We start from the raw sequence: 12,207 nt of genomic DNA on the forward strand, positions 1-12,207 counted from the left end.
CTTTCTCCCCTGGGTTTGAACTTGATACCGTGTGATGACAACCTTCGCAGTGGTAGACAAGCATCTTGGCACTCGGGCGGTATCGGTATATGTACTTAGAAGACCCTTTTAAATATGGAGGAAAGACGTTATTTCAGTCTGCCGTCGCGTCATGCGAGAAGGTAACTAAACTCTGCATCAATTGACAGAACATCATCTTTGTGGGACGTAAAAAAAACTTTCACGCCTACACCAATTCCTGTTTCTATTGGAGAACAAGGAAGAAGAAAAAAATCGTTGAAAAATAATTGAAATGGCATGGGATGTAGGAAACTCTTACAATTAAAATCAAAGCTAGGTCAAGAACGTTGCATGAACGTTTGCGGTGGTTCTCCACATTTTCAAGCCCGCGGCCCGCTTCCATTCATTTTTGTGTCGGAGGCCCGGTCAAACGCACGGCCAACGGAAAATGAAATGAGGGGAAATGAAACGGCTAATCAATAGCGGCCCGGTATGAATGATATCAGGGCCCGGTTCTGGGCCCTTTTGACAAGTGTGTGAAACTCGATATTTTCCTCTTTGTACCTGTATATTATTCGTTCAAAACAGATTAAAAGCTGAATAGTTATTTTTTTTTCCAAATCGGATGATTCTTTTTGAAACACCCTGTAAATTCGGGAATGTCCCGTTTACAGGTGATGTCAATAAGGAAGTCGGAGCGTTAAACATATTTTTTCCTAATCCCTTCACGCACATGCTTTTGGCCAAATTTGAATGATCTCTCTATTTGACGAATCGGTCATAAATCTGGTGATCTTGTCATAACACTACCGTACATTATAAAAAAGAAGGGAGAAGAAAAAAAAACACATTGCCTCAATGTAATTAACCCCAAATCTAGGAATTTCTTTAGAAATTTCAAATATATGTCGTTATAACAGAGCTCGTTGCGTTTTATCGACTTTATAACCAAGGTTAATTAACATTATTCCCTATGGAAATCAGCCCTCGCTGAAAATATTATTGACGTTACAGCCGAGCTATCGTTAAAATCAAGTTTGAGTGCAATTCGCAGAGGAGGCGTTAAAACCGAATTCGTTATAACCGACGTTTAGTGTAATTCTCTGAATATTACTGGAATATCCTAAAAGAAATCTATCCTCATCCCAGAATCCACAATAGCACTACAAAAAGAATAAATGACCGCTGGCTACTACAGTTCTAAATAACCTGTCCAGTTCTCTAGATCTTTGTCCATTTCACGAAAAAATAGCCCTGGCTTGACCAATCGAAAATAGCCATTTGTAGTGGATATCATTTATTTTTTTTCCCCGAAAAAAGAACCTTTCTTTCCCTTACTGTTTTCCGATCCTGAAGTCTGAAAGGGGGGATATGCTATTTTTTTTCTGTGGAAGGAAAGAGTGGACATTATCATTTCGGACCCTCCAGGATATCGGAGGAAAAAAGGGTAGAAAAGAAATTCAAATTCTAACTTACAAAACATGGAACTGACCATTCGTCATGCTGACAGTATCCAACCAAACGCAATTCGTCCGCAAACGATGATCTTCCGAGAAAATTCCTATAAATTCCAGTTTCTTTTGACCATAAAGGATAGGATTTTTTTTTAATATCTTCAGAATACATGAAGGGAGGGAATGGAATGTACAGAAAGAGTCTGTGCTGTATTCCTTTGAATACAGATGAATGGGCCTCCATTTATGTACCGGATATTCTTGAAGCAAACCGAGTTCTCTTAAGAACTTGATGTTAGTTTTCCGAGGAATTTCTTCTCGGGCCGATTTCTGCATTGACCATAGGAAAAAAAAAAATTGTCTTTTCTGATGTATGTTTGAAAATTATCTTCAAAAGGGCATTAGATAAAATGAATATCTGATCGTTGACGTTGAATAGGATCGTTGTATCAGCTGTTGCTCAGAGGACCAGCTCTGTTAAAAATTGGTTTTGAATGCCAATTTTGAAGAGCTACAAACAATACGGACTATGATCACGTGTGATCTTGAAATGGTTTGAAGAACCATAAATAAATACCTCTAGAATATAAAATAAAAATGTTTGAAGTATCCCGAATCTCTCAAGACATTTAGAATCGAAAAATTGTTGGGTATCCGATAACCCGATTACACACCTTGGGAATCAAAAAATTGCTTGAAGAACCCGAATTACATCACCTTGAGAATTGGGAAACAAGAATTTAAATTATGACCTTGAGAATCGAGAAATTGAAGTACCCGAATGGTGACCGTGAGAATCAAATTAAAAATACTCCAAGTATCCGAACCACGACCTTGAGAATCGAGAAATTGAAGTACCCGAATGGTGACCGTGAGAATCAAATTAAAAATACTCCAAGTATCCGAACCACGACCTTGAGAATCTAAAAATCATTTGGAGCACCCAAATACACACCTTGAGAATAGAAACGTTGCATGAAGAACCATATGACCTTTTCAGAATTGGGAAAACAGTTTGGAGTATCTGAATTATAACCTTCAGAAGAGCTATACACAATGCTGACTTGAATCATGATATCTATTGTGAAATAGTTCGAAGAACCTTGAATAGAGGCCTTTTAAGCATATACAAAAACGTTTCGAGTATCCGAATACACAAATTGAAAAGCGAAAAATTTGATTTGTACCCGCTAACTTGAATCAAAAGATTGCTTGAAGTATCCGAATCAAGTCCTTGAGAATCAAAATTAAAATGCTTCAAGTATGCGAACCATGAATTTCAGAATCAAAATTGTTTCTGGGATTGTTGTTCTCTAGGATTATTTGAAGTCGAATTACAAATTCATGAACTATTCAAAACAATCGCATCAAACTTGTTACAGCTTTCACTATTATTCGAAATGGAAGAGTTGATCAACTTTATCCAAGAATATTATATTAAGAAGTCTTCAATGAATTCTTCGTTGAAGACTTCTTAATTCTATTGTTAATTCCAGTCGAGAAGCTAGATCAAAATTTTCAAGCACTTCGTAACTGAACAAAAATGCTAAATACCGAAAAATTACTGCATGGGAGATAAAAGTCTATTCAATTTACTTTGTGTCTAAATTAAGTACGCTATCCTAAAGGGAACGCCTTTTGATCTACGTTTCAAAAAATTAATTTCATTAAATGAGGTTGAACATCGGAGATCTAAAAAATAAATTGAGAGACTATCAGCACATTCATTTAAAGAATAAACATACAGTTAATTCAAGAAATATCGGGAAAAATCCACAAAAATAGTGATACACAGATTAAAACAGTTTTCAGAACCAGAAAAGAAGTCCACAATATCAGGAATCAAATCTATAGAATAGGAAATAAAAACTAAAAAATCAGAAATAAAAACTATAAAATCAGAAATAAAATCTATAGAATCAAGAATCAAATTCTCAAAATTATTTCCACGGAAAGGGGATTATTTACCGAATCGGGAATAAAACCACAGAATCTGTAAAAAAAAATTACAAGAATATATCCACAAAAAGATCGATCCACAGACGTGACCGCTGACCGCCCAGAGAGACCATCTTGGGATGGTTTGCGCTCTTTCACAAAGGGATGGACGGTCTCAGATCGATCCACAGTAAACAAATTTACAGACTTAAACTGATTTGTCTCTTGATTGTTTTATTTTGTTGTCTAACTCCTTCACGATCATAGACGAAATATTTCGTCCAAATTCCACTGGAAAAAATTCAAACAAGTTTTGTGTTTTCTTTCCTCTCTTAGCATCGTGAATCTCTATAGTAACCCTATCTATCAACTGAAGTTGATTTTTCTTTTCCTCTTTTCTATACTCCTACTGTTTTTTTCCTCTCACACACACATCTTTCTACTATGTATATACAGTTGAACCCCGTAACAGCACACCCTCCCGATTGCGCCGGAAATTTACTTCGAAAATTTGTGCTGCTAAGTAATTAAATTGTACTCTAAGTATTCTAAGTAAGTAAATTGTGGCAAAAGTAACGCCACCTATTGCTTTGATGTATACAAAAATATGGTATTTTATTTACAGAATAACACTAATAAGATACTGGGATATATAGGAGTTCATAATGCGTGATCTTATGTAATGGGGCTTCTCTGTAACGCTATTGATCCGATATAACGCGAAATGCCAAAATTCTTTGGGACGGATCATGCCTATACAACGGGGTTTGACTGTCCATGTAAGAGCGAAAGAGAGTACGTAAGGTAAGGGTGGAAAGAAACTAAAAAATACTCTCATTTACTTATCTATTATATTGAATTTCTTTTTCTATTTTTCTTTCCCCTTCTCCTAACGTGAGGTTAGATTAGGCAAGGTTACCAAATTTATCGCCTATACGTTAAATAGAGACTATCCAAATTTGTTGCCGAAAGCTTGTACGTGAAGTGGTTGGTTAGAAAACAGTCTTAAAGATTAGAAATATCCTCACGGAAATGAGAAAACATTTACCAAAATGGTTTAAGAAATCATTCTGGAATCATTCATTGACAGAATTGTGAAATAGAAATCAGTAAAGAAATCCATAGGATATAAAAAAAAAGAAAATCAACACTTTTATAGAAGAATTAACGAAATTACAAAACGCCTCGTCAGATTTAGAAGTAACTCCATGGAATTGGAAAAAAAAGTCTACCAGAAAAATTAAATTTACAAAATTTGATGATAAAAATCAGTGAACGGAATCCCCATAGAATCTGAGAGTAAATCTGCAGGTTTTGACGAAATGCATAGAATCGGGAAATAAATCTGTAGTTTTAAACAAATCGTTGAACGCGTTTCGCAGATTCGAATTTTGTGATTTTTTTTTTCTTACAGAAGCTGGACTGCAAATACGCAGAATCTGAAAGACAATCCCAACTACAAATCCACAACATCTGGAAGATCTCAACTACAAATCCACACGTGAAAAAGAATCTCAACTACAAACTTCCAGAATCTAAATGACTATCTCAACTATAAACCCACAGAATGTGAAAGACAATCTCAACTACAAATCCGCGGAATTGAAAAACGTAAATATTTTTATGACTCGGAATATATTTTACGCCATGCATTTGAAAAATAATGAAAAAATTAAGAATACACGCAGCAATTTTATATAGACTAAGAGACACAATAGACAATAACTTTTTGAAAGATTTATTTTATTCGTGGACGTATTCAATAGTAACATATGGAATCACTGCTTAGGGAGGTGCATATCAAAGAATTATACGAAAACTAGATAATATATATAATAACAATACGATCCCAAATAACAAACACCACAATAAACATCAACAAAACAATGTCATAAGCCAACTATAAGACAAAAATATGTTTATAGACTAATAAAATATATATTTTTTCATTCTTAAACAATAATTGGTTAAAAACGAAACAAAATAGAACCTCATCTAGATTTAATAACTTATATCAAGTGCCGAAAACAAATAAAACGTTATTCCAAAAGAGTTATTGATACACCGCTCCAAAAATAATTCATCTATACCATACAATCAGTCATAGAAATAATAGCATAAAATCCAATAACAATATATTCACGTTTTCTATGAATACCAGAATAGAATTTATATTAAAACAATAATACAACAATGTAATATAAAAATCCATCTGTATGTAAAATTTCTTTGTTCATAAACACAAAAATAAATAATTATATATATACACTTTATATTAAACAATTATTAACCGACACAAACGATAATAGGCTGTTGCTAAAAAATATCAACAGAGAAACCCTTATAGACCTGCTGGAAGGACATTGATGTCCCTTGAGGTAAAAAATGTTTGTATGTTATATATATAGGTTTGTGTATTGTATAGATGTTGTGTATACGTACATATTTCGTATTTGTGTAAAATTACACTCATGTCCATAAATTGAGGATAATGCCAGCTCCGGAAAAGTTCAGAAACAAAACAAACGTTACTTATTCATAAAGCCCATTTATTAAACAAAAGATGAAGAACAAAAACGATGGTGTATGTATGATACCATTCATAAGAACTACGATTTTTGCTCCCTGGAGCAATTGTAAAAAAATATCTCCTTTACAAAAACTTACTACTACATGGTTGGTATGATGGTTAATATACATTGTATGTCTCCCACGCGATGAAATACAGTCCGTACAACGCCTAGGCATGCTGAGTATCAAATTATCGATCTGATCTTGGGGAAGATCACTCCACTCAGCAAGCAATGCTCTCCGAAGTTCCGGTACACATGTAGGAGGTGGTTGACGGGCTCCAACTCGTCGGCCAAGCATGTCCCACACATGCTCTATCGGATTCAAGTCAGGTGAGAATGCTGGCCATTCCATACGGGTTATATCCTCAGATTCAAGGCATTCGTTTACGATGTTTGCTCGGTGAGGACGGGCGTTGTCATCCATAAACACAAATTCTGCACCCATGGCATCCCTAAACAAACGTACATGTTGTTCCAGAATGATGTCCCGATAAATTTGGGATATCATGGTTCCGGTTTGAACATGCAGATCTGTTCTGGAACCCAGTATAATTCCATCCCAAACGAGCAATGCTGCACCACCGTAACGGTGTCGTTAAATGATGTTGTCTTGGTGGTAACGGGTACCTGGCGTTCTCCATATGAAAGTCCGACGTGAATCAGACTGCAAGCTAAACCTGGACTCGTCGGAAAACATTACACAAGCCAACTGTGACGATGTCCACATTGCATGTTCTCTACTTCAGGCTAATCGCTGCCGACAGTGAGTTGCCGTTGGGCAATTCCAAGTTCCTCGGATACTTCCATCTGAGTACGCCCACATTCCAGGCGGCCGATAATTCTACAACGTAAAAAATCACCCACATGCGTCCTCTGTGTCATAACTATTCGCTTATTGCACTGAGCGCCTTACAGAACTCTTGTGAACAATTTCACTTCTTTGCCACTATTCCTTATATACCCCCCTCTTACACTCTCGTCATTGTGACGTACTATCGGCATCATCTGGTGGCTTCCTGAAATTTGCATATCATACTTGCAGATGTGTGTGATAATTTCACAGGTGAAATTTTTACCTTAGATTTCGATTTCCGTGTGATTCCGAATTATCCTTAATTTATGGACATGAGTGTAAAAGAGTCTGCGTTCTCCAACTTGGTGAACCAAAATGATTAAAAATATTTCTGTCTTTGAAATCCGATTAATATTCAGAAGCAATATTAATACTAAAACAATCTACCTAGGAAAAACAACGATTAATAACTATACCAAACAAAAAATTATTCAGAAAAAGTCAATTAATTATTTTTCTAATTAAAAAATAATCAAAAAAATTAATATTCTATTCACGTTATATTTTATATATTTTTTTTCATTTCTTCTTGAAGTCATAATATCAACTTTATTAAGAAATAAAAAAGAAAAATCTTAAAAATCCGAATTTTCTTTTGAAAGAGGAGGATTAGAAAATCCAGATATTTCAAGGAAAAAAAAATATATATATATACAAAAAAAATAAAATAAACAAATTCCTGAGAAAACAATTATATGTAAATCCGTCGGCCAATGAATAACCACGGCCATGGAAATAAGTTACCCGTGAAAAGCTTTTGTTCCAACATCAATGACTTCTCGCGAAAGTGTTTGATAAGAAAAAGAATGTTCTGGAAAGAAAAGATATATTAAATCCTTGGGCGCAACCTCTAATAAAATGCAAATCAGGGAAGAAAAAGAAAAAGATCTGCTCTTCTCTTTTAAAAAAGAAGAAAAAAAAAACCTGAATTTTTTCTAAATATATATTTTTTTCCTCTTGAATATTTGGAATCTTTCTCGAAATATCGACCATGGGATCCGTGTTGTTTATTCTCGTGTAAGCAATTCCGGATTAATGATCGTCCGAAGTACATATATTTTTTCATAATGTTTACGTGGATGTAAATTATATGGATTTTGGAATATTTTGTCGAGGGTATTTTAGAAACAATTATTAGAAGATTTTATGGGAATATGTTTTAATTCGAGTCATCAAATAGGATTTTTTAATATAATTTTTGAGTTATTTTTCGGAGGAGTGACCTAGAGTACGTTCTGGAAGGGAAGCTACGTTTTCTTCGATAGATACAGTGGAACCTCTTGATAACGGACACCCATGGGACCAAAACTTTTGTCCGCTAATAGGCATTTACGCAGTTAGTTCCAATAAATGTTAATGTTGAAATATACATGCTACTGTGCGTAAGTGTGTATGTAAATTGATTATCGGTGCGGTGTTATGCATAATTACCAATTGTCCCAATAAAGAAATCTTGATTTTGAAATTACTCTACATTTATCACTTTCACCTTGCGATTATGCATAATTTCCCATTTTCACATTTTTGGGAACTGAAAGGTCTAATGAGTGTCAGTATGGGAAGGGGGATATTAATAATTTTTGGATGATTTTAACAGAATTAAAGTTGAAATAATTGTTGATCCAACAATGTTGTGCTGAAATGCAGTTTTCAACTGAAGGGGGAGTAGGGTTATATTGGCTATTCTACAGCTGTCTGTTGTTTTATTTATTTTTTATTTCGAGTCATTTTCCTTGAGTTTTAAATCTTCTACCCTATGCTGGCACAGTGGTGGTCTGTTGAAGTTGGTTTTCTGCGGGTTTCCCGATTTCAAAACGAGAATGCTGGTCGTCTTCCATTTGAAAATAGTTTCTCCGCAGAGACAAAGGAGACTTTCAATACGATACTCGCATAGAGCGATAATTCAGCATGTGCCGTTTTTGCTTCAAAATATGGAAGACATGGTAGCACAAAAACGTTAGGGCCACGCATGCACACGAATCGACACGTTCCGACATGAACAGTTGCACACGTAACTTTGAATCTCGTATTTGAATACATATCGTCAAAGGGTCTTCTGACAGCCTAAAATAGGGGCTCTATATACTACTAATGCCAGTGGTTCTCAACCTTTGGAGGTTCGCGGCCCAGTTTTTTTCTTTCGAGTGGAAGACCCAGTCATAAGCACGAGTAATGAGAAATGAATGAGGGCAAATTAAACGATGAATCACTCACCAGATTTGACTGATGCCAGGACCCGGTGGTTGAGAAACACTTGACTAATGCAACTTGATGATTTTCGTATGTGTATGACCTTACACGCATGCTTTCTTTTCGAAATTGTATCTGAATGCACCGGGGACATCAATTTTTTCCTCTGTAGCTCAAAACTTTCATCGGCATAATCCTTCGGTAAAATTGGTTTGTATATCGTAAGCGACAGATCCTGGTCATGCTCGGTCTGTTCCGCCCCTTTCCCTAAATTTCTGCTACCTCCGTACGTTTTCTTTCTGAATTTTAATCTCTAAATTGCCATTTTTTCCTGAGTCTCAAACCATTTCGTTGAGCTTTCACCCCCTTCTTGCCTTTGCTGTCAATTTCCTGTCCACTTGCCAGCTTCCATCCTCCCTCAGAATCCATAGGAGGATATTTTTCCCAGCCAGCTCCCAAATAAAAATATTATCAGCACGATATACAAGTCAGTATATAACAAATCTTATCCAATGCCCAAAGGCCACGGTATAAGAAAAATTGAAGAGGGAGATACGACACTCCATATGGTATATGATTCGTTGACTTATTGAAGGCGCTTAAAGGTTAACAGTTGTTGCCCATTTCGCAGACGGGAAATTGACCTCCGGTTGCTGAAGGGGAAAGAAACAAGCCTTTTTATTTATTTTTTTGAGGACTAGAAAATATTTTTGTTTAGTCTTTAGCCATTTTTGCCCTGGCTTTCTGCGATACTTCCACGAAGAAGAAGAAATATATATATATTGGAAGCCATTAAGGGTCGTTGAGTCACTAATGATGCCGTTTGGAAATATAATAGTTTTTGTTTTGTTTTTTTTTCTATTGAAACAGAAACCAAAGAAATGGTCAAGAGTTCGATGAAATAACATTCTGAGATAGCGTACACAAGAATGTGCCTGTCCCGTCCCCCTGAAAAAAAAATGGTTGCTTTATATTTGCTATATATACGAGTAGGTACTCTTTTTTTCAATAAAAAAGGGATCTGGAAAGCTAAATATATGAAGTTTAAATCGAAAATCAGAAAAGAATTCGGCAAAATATCATTTTCCCAATCCACGAAGTCATCGTTCCTCCCTGTCGCAATTTTTGTTCTCCTTCATTACTGTTAGGAGATTACCAGATTTTACATTCACCGCCTGGCAGTCGAGTTTTTGACCACGGCGCCGAATAGGCATTTGATTGTTCAGTGGGCTATGCTGTGACTGTGAAAGTCTGGGTTCGAATCCCAGTTCGGGCATCGATGTCAACTAACACAAATGCGGTGTTAGGGCCGTCATTTCAACTTTTTCCAGGTGGGGCAAAGAACATGTACTCAATGTATGTATATAGGCCTATATATTTGTATATATACCATTCTTGGTGTGTTTTTCAAAAGCCAGGTCGAGCTCTGACCCTCCAAATGAATGGCCTGGGGGGGGGGGGGGTTTACACAAATTTTTCCGGCCTTCTCCCATTCTTCTGACATCGTTCACTGACCTGGTTTCTCGTTTTATAGGTCACTCACATGCTTGCAAGCAGGTCGCTTTCTAGGTCCTTCACATGCTTCTTCACGGTTTTGTTCGCTAACATGCATGCACGTGCTCTAGATCCTTCTTTTGGTCACACATTCTGACATCGTTCTTTGTTGTTCATTAACCTGGTCCTTCACTCTCTAGATCACTTCTATGCTAACACCTGCAGAGGGTGTATGCTAATCCTAGATCAGTGTTTCTCAACCACCGAGACTGAATTCTTTTTTTCATTTTCGCAATTTATTTCTCGTTAGCCGTATGTATGATCTTGCCTTCCACAATTGATTACACTTACTCTCACTCTTTTCGCCACTCACAGATCTTGTCTATTACTGTGTAGATCAGTCTTATTGCCACTTCTATGCATACACCATTTCTAGGTCGTTCTTTTGGTCCCCCTCATGCTCACACACTCTCTAGGTTGCTCTTCTGGTTGTTCACTGACCTGGTTTCTCGTTTTATAGGTCACTCACATGCTTGCAAGCAGGTCGCTTTCTAGGTCCTTCACATGCTTCTTCACGGTTTTGTTCGCTAACATGCATGCACGTGCTCTAGGTCCTTCTTTTGGTCACACATTCTGATATCGTTCTTTGCTCTCTAGGTCATTCTTTTGGTCTTTCCCCTGCTCACACACTCTCTAAATCACTCTTTGGTCACTCGTACCCAAGTCAATCTTTTGGTTATTCATTTGTCTCTACACCGTATTGGTTATTCACATGCTTGCACCCCTTTTTTGGTCGCTCACATGCTTGCACATCTTTTTTGGTCACTCACATGCTTACACACACGCCCGAGGTTACTCGTTTGTTCATTCACTCACATAGTCCCTCACTCTTTAGGCTGAGACGAATTTATGATCTTGCCACATTTATCCCATTTCAGCAGTTTTCTTTATTACTCATATTTCAAATTTACCGCCCCTGCAAACTTATGCACTGGACTATAGCCTGCTAAGCCCCCCGTAAATACGCCTCTGTAAATAACTTATATTTCTGTTCCGTAATGACCACTGGCGTTCTTTTCCTCCATTTACATTCCCACGTCATTTCCGCTTCCGGTAAAAGGCCAAAAAAAGTCAACATGTATGTATATAATAACCGGACACGCAATCCAATGTTTCCGTGCAAATGTCGCATCTGTCATGATGGTAATAATATTCGACGAAAAGAAATCGTCGGTGACTTGTACAATATTGCTTACTTTCTCGTAGTTAACAATGCGACTGAATTTATTACTGGTATAATTGCTACATTAACAAGCGCTGCTAAGAAAAAAAATGTATATAAAGTAACGAGCGGGTAATAACGCTCCTTAATTCTCTTGACCATATACGTGACGCTTTTAAGATGGCGTGACTTGAAATATTTGGTGCTGAAAGGGTTTTCCTTCAGATTATAGTGACAAGTTACTAACTTATTTTTTTCAGGAGTATTTAGCAGGTTGTACATCTCTTTCATGTGCTCAGAGAAGTCTGTTAGAGCATGATTTGTTTCGCGAGAAAATACCAAATAAAAATTGTTTGTAAATTCCCATTTGAAATTTAGAAACATGAAGCTGCGAAACGGTCTTATTGCTGCGAAAAATTGCGATTATGCCAAAAAAATCACCCACTTACAGTCAAGCCAAAGATGTCCTTGGGGGTGCGTGGA

The 12,207-nt window shown here is 36.5% G+C and overlaps 1 protein-coding gene across 5 annotated transcripts in view; it reads left to right on the plus strand.

The window, feature by feature from the left end:
• The window catches only part of LOC149067401 (teneurin-m-like), a 304,834-nt gene that overhangs the window by 39,555 nt on the left and 253,072 nt on the right, over positions 1-12,207 (plus strand). The window contains exon 2 of one of the 5 annotated variants that reach the window (XM_089253034.1): positions 4,807-5,003. The exons of the other annotated variants lie outside the window; for them this stretch is intronic. The gene's annotated coding sequence lies outside the window, so the exon portion shown is untranslated. The remainder of the gene's footprint in view (positions 1-4,806; positions 5,004-12,207) is intronic. 5 annotated transcript variants of the gene reach the window in all.

Source organism: Pholcus phalangioides, unplaced genomic scaffold (assembly GCF_987345545.1).
Source record: "Pholcus phalangioides strain wild (caught in Gottingen) unplaced genomic scaffold, Ppha-v1.0 ptg000031l_1, whole genome shotgun sequence".
Taxonomy (NCBI): domain Eukaryota; kingdom Metazoa; phylum Arthropoda; class Arachnida; order Araneae; family Pholcidae; genus Pholcus; species Pholcus phalangioides.